Source organism: Saccopteryx leptura, chromosome 8, assembly GCF_036850995.1.
Source record: "Saccopteryx leptura isolate mSacLep1 chromosome 8, mSacLep1_pri_phased_curated, whole genome shotgun sequence".
NCBI lineage: Eukaryota > Metazoa > Chordata > Mammalia > Chiroptera > Emballonuridae > Saccopteryx > Saccopteryx leptura.
The window spans coordinates 42055279-42071068 of NC_089510.1; the positions used below are offsets into that span (position 1 = coordinate 42055279).

The following is a 15790-nucleotide window of genomic DNA, read 5'->3' on the forward strand; positions in this document are numbered from 1 at the left end:
ATGGTATGACATATTGAACAAAATACATTTATGTTGCCTTTTAAACATCTTTTAACTCAGATTTCATTAAAATCATATATTCAGCATAAAGTACGTATTTTTAAAGCAAAATTGAGGCCCAGAAAGGTTAAGTGACTTTCTCAAAGTCACACAGTGGCTTTCTGACTCTCAATGCAACCACCTGGCACAGAGGGGTGGCAGTACAGGCCTTCACCCCACTCTTGGCATGCCTGACCAACTCCCAGGTCACCTTCCTTCCCACTTGGGCACAAACTCCAGAGTCGCTGGTTCACTTTAACCCTTAATCCTTCTGGATCTTGGTTTCCTCAGTGGCCATTTAAGGGTATGGACTTCACAATCTATATTTCATCCCTAAAGAAAAAGAATGGCAGCCAACATGCCAACTATTCAGCATATATTTGACTTCCAATACCCTGGAAAAGTGATTTTTAAAATGTGGCCCTGGACCACCAGCAGCAGCAGCCGCAGTACCTGGGAAGTTACTAGAAGTGAAAATTCCCGGGGGGCCATCCTGGACCCTACTGAATCAGAAACTCTGGAGTTGGGACCCAGCAATCTGCAAGTTAATAAACCTCCAAGGAGTTCTGATGCAGCTCAAGTTTGAGAACCGCTATTGTGAATGTTTCCTGCCCAAACGAAAGAGAAGGTTTAACACACATACATATGCACACGGAGGTGACTAACATTTCTCTGGGGCCACTATTCCTCCCTCGCCCTCCCCCCTCGTCCTTTTCCTAGTTCCTCCATCCTGGGATGATGAATGGAGGTCAGGGCACAGCGCTGTCAACGAGGACGCGGCAAACCCTCCCTCCTCAACCCACCCGGTGGGTCGGGGGAAGTGGCCTTAGGCTTACCCAAGACTGATTTCTTATCATTTTCTCCACAGCCGCTACCCCACTTTTCTTTTTCTTTGTGGAAGGTGTGAATTTAATGAGAAAGTTTGCTTCTAATTATTTATTCAATAGTTTGTAGAATAAAGGGGACTATTGAGAGGAGGGTGTCAGAAGAAGGCTAGAAGAGACTGGGCGAGAGGAACGCCTATGAGAGCAAGGGTCCGAGGTGAAGCTCAAGAGAAAACGGGGGTTCAGGGGAGCCTGGGAGTGGGTCTAGGAGAAAGGCAGAGGACATCCCGTTTGTATGGGAAAGAGAGAAGTTGGGAAAGAGCGCGAGACTAAGGCACAACCGAAGGAAAATGGGTGTTAGGAGAAAAACTAAGTTTGGGAGACTTTTTTTCCAGTTTCCTTTCCAAGACTTTTTCTTTGCTGCTCCATTTTGCTCCACCTCCCTCCCCGCCCACCCGGTCTCCTCTGCCCCCTCCTCCTCCTCCTCCTCCTCGCGCGGTAATGGGAGGTTCCTAGGCAGGAGAAGCAAAAGAAGGAATTGTTTGCGAGTTCAGTCATCCAAAAAAGCTTCTTCCATATGGAGGGACCCGGTGCGCTGGGCGCGGCGTCCCCTGCCTTGTCCTCCTGCTGGCGCCGCCGCAACGGCCCCCGCTTCCTGCCGCGGGGATCCTGAGCCCGGCCCGCGGGTGTCAGCCGCCGCGCGCGCACACGCAAACGCACACACTCACACACTCACGCCGGCCGCAGCCGCACGCGCCCGCACGCGCCCTCCCTCCCCAGCCGGCAACTTCTTGGTCTGGGGCTCCTTTGTTGCTCCCGCTGCGGCTGTGTGTTCCTGGGTGTCACTGTGCGGGTTGTGCGTCGGAGAGGCGCGGTGTTGTGTGGCTCTCCCTCCGCGCCCACCACGCTGGCCCCCGGGCCCCCGGCTCTCCCTTCCCTGGGGCCGGCTGCACCAGAGGTGAGTCACGTCGCAGAAGTTTGTTTTCTTTTCATAAAAAGTTGTGTTTATTTGTTGGTTTGGGAAGGGGAGGGGGCAGGAGGCAACCGCAGGCCGGCGATGCCGAGGAAGCGCCAGCGGGTGGCTGACGGGGACGCACGGGCGGCAGCAGCTAGTCCGAGCGCTCGGCCTGCGGGTCTGGCGGGGCTGTGGCCGAGGCGGGGCGCGCCGGCGCGGGGACCGAGAAATTGGGGCGAGGCTGGCACGGGATCCCTGGGGCGCCCGTCTCGGTCCCTGCGGGTGCGGTCTGGCCGGTAGCTCCCGGAAGCTCCTATGGTGGAAGAAGCGCCGGGACAGCCTTCCAAACTTCCCCCTGAAGGTTGACACCACCCCTCCGGCTCCGTGCGCCAGGCCACGGGGGAGAAGCCCACATCGGGATCGGCAAATCTACGGAACCACCCCACACCCGTTTGGTCTCTTTCGTCAGGGTGAGGGTTTACTGTATTGGCGTTTAAAACGGAAAACACTACGAGAGGGAACAAACGAACCGGGAGCGAAACAGCCCCCAAAAGAGCATCCCTAGGGGGAGGGGTGGAAAGGACAAGGCTAAAGTGGGGCGACCGGAGGTGTCTGTGAGGTTGGGGCAGCAGTCAAATGGAGTGAGTGTGTGTGTGTGTGTGTGTGTGTGTGTGTGTGTGTGTGTGTGTGTGTGTGTGTATTCTTGTATTCGCGCGCGCAGCGTGGCCCCGGGGTTGTGCTGGGAGTTTTCTGTTTGTGTAACTGTGAGAAGGTGGACCAGTGAACCTCTGAACAAGTGGGGAGGAGCTGTGGGGAGGGGCAAGGAGCCCAGGAAGAATTGTCAGCTGGGTTTTTAAAGGCCCATTAAACTTTCAGGGTGCCCAGAATTAGTTTGCTCTTCCAGGTGACGGGAGAATATTGAGGGTGGTGGGCGAGCAGACCTGGAGGAACTGAAGGAGTCCCGGGGACTTGTTTCATTTAGCTTTGTTTTGGGGGTGGGGGTGGCAGTGGCAGGGTTACTTGGATGGTTGTTGTGTCCCTCCAGAGATGTGGCAGTAGAGCTAAGAATACCCAAACCGCACACCAGCAGTCCTAAACAGGCACTTTCTGGGTGTGGTGGGGTGTTCTGCCCCTCCCCCATCCCTTCTCAGTTAGTTCAAATGGGTTCACCTACGTTTTTGACCCAGAGTTACCTCTTTGAGTGGACTGAGTGAAAAGTATATTTTGGTGCCTGGCCCATGTGCTGCTACCTCCAAGTGCCCTGTATGACATTTGTCACCTAATTCTTTCTTACCCAGAACTTGGCAAACATTGGCCATTTGAACAAATGTCATTTTCAAAATTCTTGAATGTGCACACATTTCTGATTCATTCCATGACTGGGTCCTAAACAGGCAGCCCAGCTCTGTGATTTTGTTGTTGTTTTGTTTTTGTGGGTTTTTTTTTGTTGTTGTTCCTCTGGCTGCAGCTGATAAATCAATCCCCATTTTCTCAAGGGCAGCATGGACAATATTCAAACACCATCTTGTTGGACTGAAGTGGGGGTTGGGGAGCTTTATATTGATACATCTGGGTGACCTGTTTTCTGAACTTTACTTAAAGTGACTCTGAGGCAAGAGCTTGGCCATTTTGAGGTGTGTAACAGGTTACCCAGGAACATTTCTGAGGTCTTATAATTGGCACTTTTTAATGGCCTCATAATTGAAACCCAGAAAGTTCCCATGGTAATCTTGAAGCACTTTGGGGTCAGTGGGACAGAGGCAGGATGGGAATGGCGGTAGAGTTATGATTTTCCTGCCAGATGAGTTTTTGGAGTGAGTTTATGGAAAGAGGTAAAAATAAAGGAAGTAAGCATTGCCTCGCTGGGCCACTTTGCCCACCCTGCCCACGTACACTTATTAGAATTTGGCCCTTCAGGTGTCTAGAAGCCATCTGTACCTACAAAATCTGAGGATTGAAATGGCAGACACTGTCCCTTTTATCTTCTTTCAAGAGATCTCAGGAGAGTAAGAGCCAGTTTTCAGAAGAAAACCCAAACCACTGGAGTTGGCTTAACTTGGGAGAAGAGATTGATTGAGGCCAGGATGATTGGTTCCTTGACCACATCTGGGAAGGGGAGGTGGGGGTAGGGACAGAGAGGACCCTGCTTAGCTGTTGATTGGTTGACCAACTTGTGATAAGAGGGTGATTTATGTTCCTCTCCATCCTACAAATGGGTCTAGAGATTTTCCCTACTTTAAAGTGCTCTTTCAAGTGTTTGGGCTCCCAGTTCTCTTTAGCAACTTCCCTGTGGTTCCATGCCCTAAGAAGGAGTAGGAGATTTTACTCATGAAATCATTCAGTTGACTTACCCAGGGAATCCCAGGGTTTAAGCAAGGAGGGTGAAAAATGAACCTGGTGGTCACAGTACTGTATCTCACAGGCCTCTAGGGAGTCCGGGTTCGGATTTCAGCAAAGACACTGATATGATAAACGAATAGGACTTTTCTCTGTGTGTCTCTCAAACAAGTGGGAAGAAACCAAAGAAGATCCAATTGCAACAGATAATTACTATTAGGACTTTCTGGCCTCTAAATAAGAATTAACCTGGCACCAGAAGATATTATGCATCCTTCAAACTTCAAACTTCCTTGCTGTCTGGGGAAATAAGAGAGAGGGGAAGAAAATGGAAATTGGAGAGGGGAAAGAAAGAAAGTGATTTGTTAGAGTTTAAAAAATCTGTTTAATCTATGGAAATTCTTGTCATCTCTATGCTTCAATACAGCAAACATTTATAGTACATCAAACTGGGAGAGCGTCTTGCCCCAGGGGAATAAGATTTCTTAGTCCAAGGGTGGTTCTCCATCCCACCTCCCCTTCCCAATTTTTATTTATTGCACAAGCATCTAATAATAAAGAAAATTGTTTTTGAAAATTATCCATGCCCTGGCCGGTTGGCTCAGTGGTAGAGCGTCGGCCTGGTGTGCAGAAGTCCCGGGTTCGATTCCCAGCCAGGGCACACAGGAGAAGCGCCCATCTGCTTCTCCACTCTTCCCCCTCTCCTTCCTCTCTGTCTGTCTCTTCCCCTCCTGCAGCCGAGGCTCCACTGGAGCAAAGATGGCGCAGGCGCTGGGGATGGCTCCTCCGCCTCTGCCCCAGGCGCTAGAGTGGCTCCGGTTGCAACAGAGCGACGCCCTGGAGGGGCAGAGCATGGCCCCCTGGTGGGCGTGCCGGGTGGATCCCGGTCGGGTACATGCAGGAGTCTGTCTGACTGTCTCTCCCCGTGTCGGGCTTCAGAAAAATACAGGAAAAAAAAAATTATCCACAATCCCATACTGTAACACAACTTGTTTTTCTTTATCCCTGTGCATGGATACTTTTCGCATAGTTGTGATTAAAGTATGGACTCTATTGTAGTCAGACAGCCCTGAGGCATCTTTATGTTTTTGACCAAAGAATCACAGGAAACAGATATGTGCAACCTCTTTGCTCTGGTGGGAACAACCTGAATCCTAAGGGTGCCTCCACATGAAGCCTTTACATGTAATATTTTCCTCACTTATGAGACTGAATCATTTGGGGCTGGGAGGGTGGGATGAAGAGGCTGTTTGTTTTTAATCTAGAAATCCGTGTTTATAAAAAGCTTTCCTAAATAGGCCTTTTGCCTCTGTGGAGCCCTCAGAGTTGGTAATGGGTAGAGAAAGGGAACAGAGATGCAGGAAGTCAGCCTTGAAGGACCATCTCAAGTGGCACTGCCCTGAGGATTAGGAAGCTTGGGTCGGGGCCCTGGCTGTGCCTGTGGGCTCCACTCACACTGGTTCACACCACTGAGCTAAGGAATCCCTACATCCTCACTGCTTTGAGTTAGACTCCCTCCCAAGTCTGTCCAGTCTTTCCTGCCCTTTTATTATTCCACTGTCACCACCGCCCCTCCTACCCTGCTACCACCACGCTTGTCTGTGCCCTTGACAATTGTTGTTGACACATGGCTGGACTCCGTGCTGCCTACTGTCACACCCCACCAGTCCTCCATCAGTACCACAAACTAGTTGCCACCCAGCTTAAAACAGTCTAAGTTTACAATCCAAACATCTGAGACCTCTCCCGTGTGGCTCAGTCCTACTTCGTGATAACGTTACTTCCCTAGGGAGCCTTCTGCTCCAGCCTGATCCATCTAGGAGCTGACCCTTGACTTTTGCTGGTTCATTTCTTGCTTGCTGCCTTACCCCCCCCAAAACCCCATCCCGATAGGCCCACCTCACTCTGTATGAAGCCAGCTGATAATGTGTTCTTGAGATACTCGGTGAATATTGATGAAGATGGGCTGCTGGGTGCACAGGTAATGCTTTTGTAAGATCAGCAGACTGTTTTCAATGTCATCATTGTCCTTCCCCTGTTTTTCACTTCATTTCTAGCAAGGAGCCAGAGAACTAGAGATATAAGGAAGCCTCTGATCTTAGAAAAACTGCATCTTCTTTGTTTTCTTATTTATAAAATGGGTTAATAAGGAACTACTGTGGTTTGTAGCAGTGCACCTTATAAAAAGCAAATAGTTCAGAAGTGTTTGTTTATTTGGTTATTCAAAAGATGAGACTCTTCTCTTTCTCCTCAGTCCCAGCACAAGTTTCCTGGATCCCATGACCCATGAAGTCAACACTCACACCGTCTAAAGGCAGCAGCAATGAAGTAGAAGAAGCAGGTGAGGTTTTCTGCCCACCATCTAGTCTCTCTGGCCTAGTGGGTCAGTCATGTTTTATGTGTTGTGTTGCCCCTTGAAGATAGAATGTTCATCATTTTGTATTGGAAGTTCCAGCTTGAATGGAATCTGGACTAACATTCATTCTAATTTGGCTCAGATGCTCTTTTAGTCAGAGCCTGTGGTCGCCTCTTTCCCCTGGGGGGGGGCATGTGCACCCCCTTTCCCTGAGGCAAACTGTTGGATATATTGGATACAAACCATTTACTATGGGGTTTGGAGTATAAGGCCGCAGTGGAGAAGTCCTGCTTAGGTCTGGGTGAGGAAAGCACTGTGTTTATGTCTCTATCAATGGTATTACAGTGAATGCCTTGTGATCCGATGTTCCGGGCAGTGTTTACCTCACAAAACCCGGAGGGATCCTGTGTCGTTCTATCTTCTGAAATACAGTTAGGAAATGGTTTCTATTTTCCTAATGGTTAATTTGGCCTTATCTTCAAAGAAGGCCTTTGATGTTTGGGACAGGATTATTGGGCAGTAAGAGGAAATCATGGGAGAAAGATCAGAGCCAATAGCACACAATCAACTTAACTTGGTTGCCAGAGAAAATGTTAAGGAAAGTCTCAGCTAGTTCTCCTGTTAGTAGCAGGAGAATATGTAATACGGTCAGGGTCAGTAGGGTTGAGTAAGAAATAACGCAGATAGAGCTGGGCGGCAGAAAGTGTGATAAAGGAGTGTTTATTCTCCTCTGAAAGGAGTTTGGATGGCATCGCACGCCACGAGGCTGACGTGTGTGTAGACTGGAGCCTCATCCTTCCCATAGCTCTTATTGAGTACCTGCTGTGTACCCGGGCCCAGCTCTTATTGAGTACCTGCTGTGTACCCGGGCCCAGCTCTTATTGAGTACCTGCTGTGTGCCCGGGCCCAGCTCTTATTGAGTACCTGCTGTGTACCCGGGCCCAGCTCTTATTGAGTACCTGCTGTGTACCCAGGCCCAGCTCTTATTGAGTACCTGCTGTGTACCCGGGCCCAGCTCTTATTGAGTACCTGCTGTGTACCCGGGCCTGTGGCACTCGGAATCCCAGGCCTGAGGGACGTGCGGAGCAGTGCACACAGACTCCGGTGTTCAGGTGCCTGGATGGGCTCAATCAGCAAAGGCTTCCTGGTGGAGGAGCGTCTCCCTCTCAGGCAGAGATGGGCCTGGCAGTCCGGAAACGTTCTTTTACCTCGGCCCAAACAACCATTTGTGGTTTTTTTCCCCTGAAAACTTACCTTTCCTCAGCAGATGGGAGGCTGAAAAAAAATATCTGTCTTGAGACAGATTTTAAGTTTTGAATTTTAGGCAAGTTAAAAATGAGAATCTCTGCATTGAATATAGAATCTCCGAAATGTGAGCACACCAGTTCCTGAATAGCTTTCAGGGCAGAAGGAGAAACGTGTCATTTTTTTCCCCCCCTGTCCATGTCAGATTTCAGCTGCAAATCCTAGAAACACATGCCTAACTTCAGCTTTTTACCTTTCAGTTCCATCTGCCCTCTGCTCACCTGTCCGGGGTCAGTGTGCTTGGCTCTGAAATCATGCCCAGAGTAGCAAGTGAGGGCACATTTATTTTAGGGACAAATAAAAGGTGCTGGGCCCTGCCGTTGCGCAGGAACCGCCTTGGCTGCTGAGAGGTAACTGTCACGCAGGAGGGGAGTTCCGGGTCGGAGGAGGAGGGCGTGTGGCACCGGCCGGCCTCGCGGGGAGGGGCGGGGGCAGGCTGGGCCGGCTGGAGTTGGATGCTTGAGGGGAGTCCGCCCCCACTTTCCCTGGCTCTGCGGGCTCTGCCAATATTTTTCCAGATTAATCTCAGCTGAGTGCCTTTACTAGTCTGGATTTACCTAACATTACAACCCAGCAGGTTTATTAGGTATAGGACACAGTTAATTGCAGAGGAAAATGGGGGGGGGGGGTTCTGGCTTTATTACTTTTCTGTGAAAGCAGAGGCTGTTCCCGATTATTTCACAAATCGCCTCCCCCACTTGACTGTCTGCATTCTAACGACGATCCTCCCCAGGGGTGTGGCTGCAGCCGTTCCTTTTTGGGTCCTTGTGCCCACGTGAGGGGGAGGGGGTTCCTCGTGCAGCCAGCCAGCGCGATTCCCCCTTTTGCAAGTGAGCCCACATAAAATGATGGAAAGTCACAGCTGTTTACCTCTGTCATTATGAATGGACGTTTTGTAGTGAACAAGTTATATAAAAATCTGCCATGCTACAGCCACGTGTTAGATTCTAATGATTCTCCCCACGTGCAGGACTCCGAAGCAGTCACCTGCAGCCCTCCCCTGACAGCGTTGGTGGTCCGCCATCGTGAAGGCTGCGTCAGTGCCAGGTGAAAGCCCACAGTCAGGTGCTTTCGGTTCTGTAACCTTCTGTTCCGGGGCTGGCGGCTGGGTGGTTAGGCCTGGCTTATGCCTGTCCGGACTGTGGCAGCTTGCCAGCAAGTTTCACTGGGTGGTCTTTGACAATGGGAGAGAGAGGGGTGGGGGAGCTCAGCTCTCCTACCCAAAGAGGAACAACAAGGTTAGCAACCAATCCCCTGTCACTGAAACACCACAAAGGTCTTGAATTTGGGTGAAAAGAATGGAACAGGTTGCTGAAGGCGGCATTGTGACAGAGTTCGTTTTTGTTCCTCTGACTTTGCAAACGAAGCCTTGTGTGTATGTGGCAAACCTCTCTCCCAAGAGGGGAGCCTCCAGGGGCAGCAGGTACCCTTCCACGTGGGAGGGAGGAACGCTCACCCTGTCCCTCCGGGAGTCCTCCGTGGGCCTGGAGGGTGAGCTGAGCTCGGGACTCTCGCGCCGAAGGGGCAGCACTGCCTGCCTCTGTTGTCCTGGTGGTGAGGAGGAGAGGGGTCGCTGCTGTGCAGGGAGTCCACCCTGTGCTCAGTACTGCAGGCCTTCCCTCTGTGGGCCCCCCGCAGTCCCACGAAGGTGGGCATTATGATCCTATTCTGTAGAGAGGGGAGCTGAAGCTTACATAATTGCAGTGACTTGTTCTGGTCACACAGCTGGTAAGGGGCAGAGCCAAGGTTTCATTGCAGGGCTGCTGACTCCAAAACTCAGGCTTTGAAGGAAAAATAAATGCCCAGACAATCTCTTCCTCCAAAGTAGAGCTCCCTGAGGTTGGGGAAAACTATTTCTTTTGCAACAAAATCTAAGGGGTAGGTAGGGCCCTTCATGAGACTTGCTGAAAGAGACCCAGACTAAAACCTGGGACCACAGCTTGAAGGTTTTGACCGACTCAGGGGCAGCAGTGAGAGGAAGCTGGGCTTTGTGGCCCAGCCAGTGTCAGTCAGACTTTGAGGGCAGTGCTGAACGCCGCCTCCATCTTGGGTCTCCTCTCAGAACATGTCTCCCGACTCCCCCCACCCCACCCCACCCCCACCCCGGGACATCATCGGAGTTGGCTGTCTGCATCTCTGCTTCACCATAGATGCCAGCTGAATCCAGTTGCTCCTCGGGTGTCTGCAAGTCTGATCAAGCAGGTCCTCTGGGCCCTGGGTGGGGTGAAGGGGAGAAGGCGTTTGGCTGAGCAGAGCCTTTTACTGGTCAGGAGAAGTGGTAGCTTGCACAGGAAAACACCCTGAGGAAGGAAGTAGCAGCTTTGACAGACAGGTAACTGACAGGAGTGGTACCTTCCAGGCAAATACTCACCGGGCAGCCAGCAGAAAGAATTCTACAGGCAGTTACCTGCAGAACAGCGAACCAGACTTCTCCCTCCTGGCTGAGGAGAGGAGGAGAGGAGGAGAGGTTTGGCTGTGGAAGACATGTAGTTACCCCTCAGTTCCTTATTTTTCTTTAACAAACGTGGAAAGCCTGGAGCTAGGACATTCTGGGTTAAGGGGGGGGGTACACAAGACACCAGGATTTAAGAGATAATTATCTGAGCAACCAGTTGGGTAGCTCAGAGGAAATCATGGGAATTCTGTGCTTTATTCCTCTGTCCACAAGCTGCCTCCTCGGAGCACTGTTAAGAAGCAGTTGGGTCGTTGGCTTGAGCACAGGGTCACTAACTTGAGCCCCTGGTTGCTGGCTTGAGCAAGGGGTCACTTGGTCTGCTGTAGCCCCCTGGTCAGGGCACATATGATAAAGCAATCAATGAACAACTAAGGTGTCTCAATGAAGGCTTGGTGCTTCTCATCTCTCTCCCTTCCTCTCTGTCTCTGTCACACACACACACACACACACACACACACACACACACACACACACAGTTGGTCCTATTGCTGGAGACCCTTCCAGGTCACTCCAGTTAACTTATCATTCCCTTTCTGGTGGGAGGAGGCAGGGAAGGGCCCCAGGGTCCTGTAAGAGTTGGGAGAGGGAAAGATCTCGTGGCAGAAGGATCCTAGTTAACATTCCTCCTGAGAGAAGAAGGACCAGTGGAGTCTGAGGACAATCTGGGGAACCCCATGTGGGAGGACTGAAGTCCAAGTGAGTCTTATTAGAAAGAGGGTGAAGTGCTGGAGAAAGATAGTTGTTCCAGGAGAGAGCAGTATTTCTGGGGCCACTCCCAGGTTGGAGATTGTGTGGCATCCTGGTTCAGGGGGCACTTCAGAACCAAACAGGCATGGGTTTGAACCCTGACCTTGCCAGTTACTAGGTGCATGCCCCTGGGCTAGTTACCTAAACGAAGCTGAGACCCCAATTTCTTAAAGTTGTAGCAAAGAGAAAGCAAGGTACTGCATGAAAAGTATATGAAATGCATTGTGAGCATTCAGGGGAAGGTGGTGTCATTAGTGAAGGAAAGAAAAGGGAAGAGGGACAATGAAAGGGGGGTTGTTGATCGATTGGGCAAGTAGAGGGATGAGTATATGGAACACTGTGCTGATGGAACCCCTGCTGGCTCAAGGTCTACAGAGATCACGGGACGAGACAGTGGGGAGAGAGATGGGCCCACCGGGGGGCAAGGCCCGGCCCTGGGTGCATGCACCCTCAGGTGGCCGCTCTCACACCCGGTCACTGGAAAAGACTTTCCATTCGGCCTTTTCCTCTGCTTCTGCCCCAATTCAGCATCTTTCATTCTGTGTAGGCCACAAATCTGCAAGTCGTCTGACTGTTCTTTCCCTCACATTCCACTTTAAATGGGCAAATGATATTGGCTTTACCTTTAAGATACATCCAGAATCCTGCACTTCTCACCACCCCCCCTCTTCCATTGACATCTCCCACCTGGACTACTGCAGGAGCTTCCTAAGTGTTCTCGTGCTTCCGGATCCGGACCTCAGTGCCTGATGGTCTCTTGATAGAGAAGTCAGAGTCAGCTTCCAGAAGAGAAGCAGACCTCTCCACGGCACCCTGTTTCGTTCAGAGAAAACTCCAAACACCTTCAGTGCTCTCAGTGGCACCCCTTGAACCCCTTGCCGGTCTGTCCTCTCTTCCCTCTGCCCCACCTCCTCTCCCCCGCTCCTGGCTGCTCCTCCAGCCAGCTGAGCAACCTCCCCTCTCAGCCGCGGCAGCGTCACACTTGCCTTGCCCTCTGCCTGGAAGGCTCTGTCCCCAATATCTGCACAGTCCCTCCCTCCCTTGGTTTAGGTCCCTGCCTCATGGCCCCCTGAACCCTGACCAGCCTTTATTAACTCTCACTCTCACCATTATTCCCTCTCCCTCCAGCCTAACATATTTCCCTCAACATAAATTATGTTATCCTCCCAACAGAAATCTATTGGCTTACTTGCTTATTGCATACTTATCCTTTAGATTAGAATGAAAGACCCGCCGAGATCAGGGACTTGGTTTTGTCCCTCACTCTCTTCCCAGAGCCTAGAATAGAATCTCATGTGTAATTGGTGATCTTTTTTTTTTTTTTAACCTGTCTGCACTGCTCTCCTGAATCTCAAAAGGGGAGTAATGAGTTTCAAACAAAATGAAATAATTACTTACAGAATTATGTGAGGAAAATGCATTCTGATATGAGTATATGGGGAGTATGTGGCAAAGAGAATTCTAGTAATATTAGAGTGTCTATTTTAGAAAAGCCAGGAAGCAGCGTGCGAGGCTGCGGCAGACACAGCCCAGGTCTTCCCTTCCTCAAGGCCACTGACTTCAGGAACCTCCATGGCTCTGCCAGGTCCACCCGGAAGTGGGATATGAGAATGGATGCCTCTCTGGCCCTTCATGTAACTCACTTAAGAATTTATTGAATGGCTACACACTGTGCTGGGCCTGTCTAGGAAATGCAGAGAAGCCCAGCTCTCACTCCAGCGAGAGCGTGGAGTCTAGTTGTTCATCTGGGGTTTACTAAGTGTGCCTGGACCATCCCATCCTGTTCGCACAGATCCTGGGTTGAACTGGAGCTCTGTTGAGTCTGGTTTGGAACCATGAGCCAGGGACATGAGGAATGTGGGATTGATTGAAGAATAGTTCAGTCCTCACACTGAGGCGGCCCTGGTGGGGCCAGGCCCGATGCCAGGCACGCAGGTCACACAGATGGCCCCTGCATTTGGAGAGCTGACAGGCATGGGAGTACAAGGGACAGCACGAGTGGGTGTCGGCCCCCAGGGGGTAGATCTGACTTCAAATGGCATCTCAGTCATATTAACTTGGTTTTATTTTATTTTATTTTTTCTTATTCATTTTTAGAGAGGACAGAGAGAGGGAGAGAGAGAGACAGAGAGGGAGAGAGAGGAGTGAGAGAAGGGGGGAGGAGCTGGAAGCATCAACTCCCATATGTGCCTTGACCAGGCAAGCCCAGGGTTTTGAACCGGCGACCTCAGCATTTCCAGGTCAACGCTTTATCCACTGCACCACCACAGGTCAGGCTTAACTTGGTTTTAGATTTAGAAGCTGAGGCAGAATAAAAATAGGAGTAAAAGATCCCAAGAGGTCTGTGCTGACAACAAACGTGTTGGAGAAATCCAACACAAGATCCTCAGATCCAATGTCTCCAGCACTTCAGGGAGCTGGGCACGGGCACAAGCTGCCTCCTCCATTTTTTTTACTTAAAAAAAGTAATGGCCTATTTTTAAAAAGCAATTTGAGATTTACAGGAAAAACTAAGTGGAAGTTACAGTGAGTTGCCACACACTCCTCACCCCCTACCAGTTTTCCATATGTTGGTGTAGTAAATTCGTTACAACTGATGAGCCAGTGTTGACACTTTGTTATTAACTAAAGCTCATAGTTTACATTAAAACTCACTTTGTGCATTACACATTCTATGGGTTTTGACAAATGCATGACACATATGCACCATTACAGCATCAAACAGAGTAATAGTTCCACCGCCTAAAATCCCCGTTCCCCTCTTCTGCCCTCCTTCCTTCCTGCTCCCGGTCCCTGGCCACCACTGCTGTTTTCAGTGAATATCTTCACAGTTCTGTCTTTTCCAGAATGTCATATACATAGTTTGAACCACATACTATATTGTCTTCCCAGGTTGTCTGTCACTAGCTGTCTCCTCCAGTTTTAAGCCTGGCCTTCTCTCCCCAATCCTTTGAACCCTTGTATACATGTACGTGTGTGTATGTACACACACACACACACACACACACACACACACACACACCCCTCTTCCATCCAGTTGGGGAGCAAGGGGTTGGCAAAGGAGGAGCCCAGCGCCCCGTGCTGACACCTACCTTGAGCAGTGTCTGCAATGCCATTTCTTTTTCTTTGTCCACTGAACAGGCCTGGCGCTGGTGCTACTGGAGTTTAGCTCAGGCTGGTAAACTATCAGGAGCTGCCTGTGTTTTGGTTCCACATCTGGAAGTGTCAGCTGTGCAGACCTTCCCACCCCATTCCTGAACAGACAGGAGGAGCGCACGAGCTGTTTGCCTTCCTCCTCGGTAGTTTGTTTTACTTGCTTAGGAGCTGTGGGCGCGCAGTTGGGAAGTGAGCTTCCCCAGGCAGCAGCCCTCCTCCGGGCCACATCCTGTGCACGGTCCCCCAGCCCTCAGCCTGGCCCAGGTCCCAGCAGTGTCTGTGCTGAGCCCTGGGGCCGGCTCTATGGTCCTTCAGGAGGAGGACCCATCAGGTGCTGAGAGATTGAGAATGTTTTCCCTGCCGGGACTTGCTTCTTTCTCGTCAGCCTCACAAACTAGGATTCCTTGGGAGCTTGGTGGCAGAAACCTCAGTATTCAGTGCACTCAGCAGTCATTCTCAACAGGGAGGCTGTTTGGGGGCATAGGTGATGATGATGGTGGATTTTATAACCGAAGCAGAAGAAGGAGTTCAGCCAACCCCACTGCATCTCTGGACCCCAGTGAGGAGAACGGGCACTGCATAGGAATGGGGGCTGAACCAGGCTGGACATGTCCAGGGGCTGAGGAAAGGGGTGTACTCGGCAGAGAGTTCCAACCCTGGGGACTGAAGCTTAGACCCTGCTCCCATTGCTTCCTGTTTGGAATAAACACCGAGCCGAGGCCAGCTGGTACCTTCTCACACTGAAGGACACCAGCCAGGTGTGTCAGAGTTCAGCACGAGGGAGAAGCACAGTCATTGGCCCCTCTGGAAGTGGACATTCCATGCTGGTGACCCAAATCCACACTCCCCCTCCTCCTCTGCTTCTCTTTCTTCCCTCCGCCTGCTCTCCCATCTGCAGCTGACCTGACTCAGGGAGCGCTCTGGTCTGCCACGCAGTGGCTCTGCCACGCTGTCCCATTGTTAGGAGACTGATAACACCTGTGCCAGGTTTGCCACAAATACTGAGCACTAATGCAGTGGAGAGTTCAAAGCTCTTTAAAGTCTTGGGGGATGACACTCCCTCCAGGCCAGCAATCCTTCCTTTTGTTGTCAGGGTAGAGCCTCCTGGCTCCTTGGCTTCCTGGGTCTAAGTCCAGAGTCGGGGAGTCTATAACAGTGATTACAGCGATGCTTCCAGCAGCCTTGGCCCTTGCCTCAATTTGGGGAGGCAGAGGAAGAGAACAGCTGAACTGTGTGAGTGTGAGCCCGTATTCCTTACCAAATCCAGCCTTTTCCCCTAAACCAGTGGTCCCCAACCTTTTTTGGACCATGGACCGGTTTAATGTCAGAAAATATTTTCACGGACCAGCCTTTAGGGTGGGACGGATAAATGTATCACGTGACCAAGACAAGCGTCAAGAGTCAGTCTTAGACGGATGTAACAGGGAATCTGGTCATTTTTTAAAAATAAAACATCATTCAGACTTAAATATAAATAAAACGGAAATAATGTAAGTTATTTATTCTTTCTCTGCGGACCAGTACCGGTCTGCGGCCTGGGGGTTGGGGACCACTGCCCTAAACCACCTCCTTCCATTCTGTCCACAGGAGGTACTGCCGAGACCAGGTCGGCAGTG

At 50.8% G+C, this 15790-nt stretch overlaps 1 protein-coding gene across 1 annotated transcript in view; it reads left to right on the forward strand.

The window, feature by feature from the left end:
• Positions 1-2018: 2018 nt before the first annotated feature.
• Positions 2019-15790, forward strand: part of BOC (BOC cell adhesion associated, oncogene regulated) — an 82010-nt gene continuing 68238 nt past the window's right edge. Inside the window, 2 exon segments of the mRNA XM_066346885.1 lie at positions 2019-2288; positions 6410-6496. The gene's annotated coding sequence lies outside the window, so the exon portion shown is untranslated.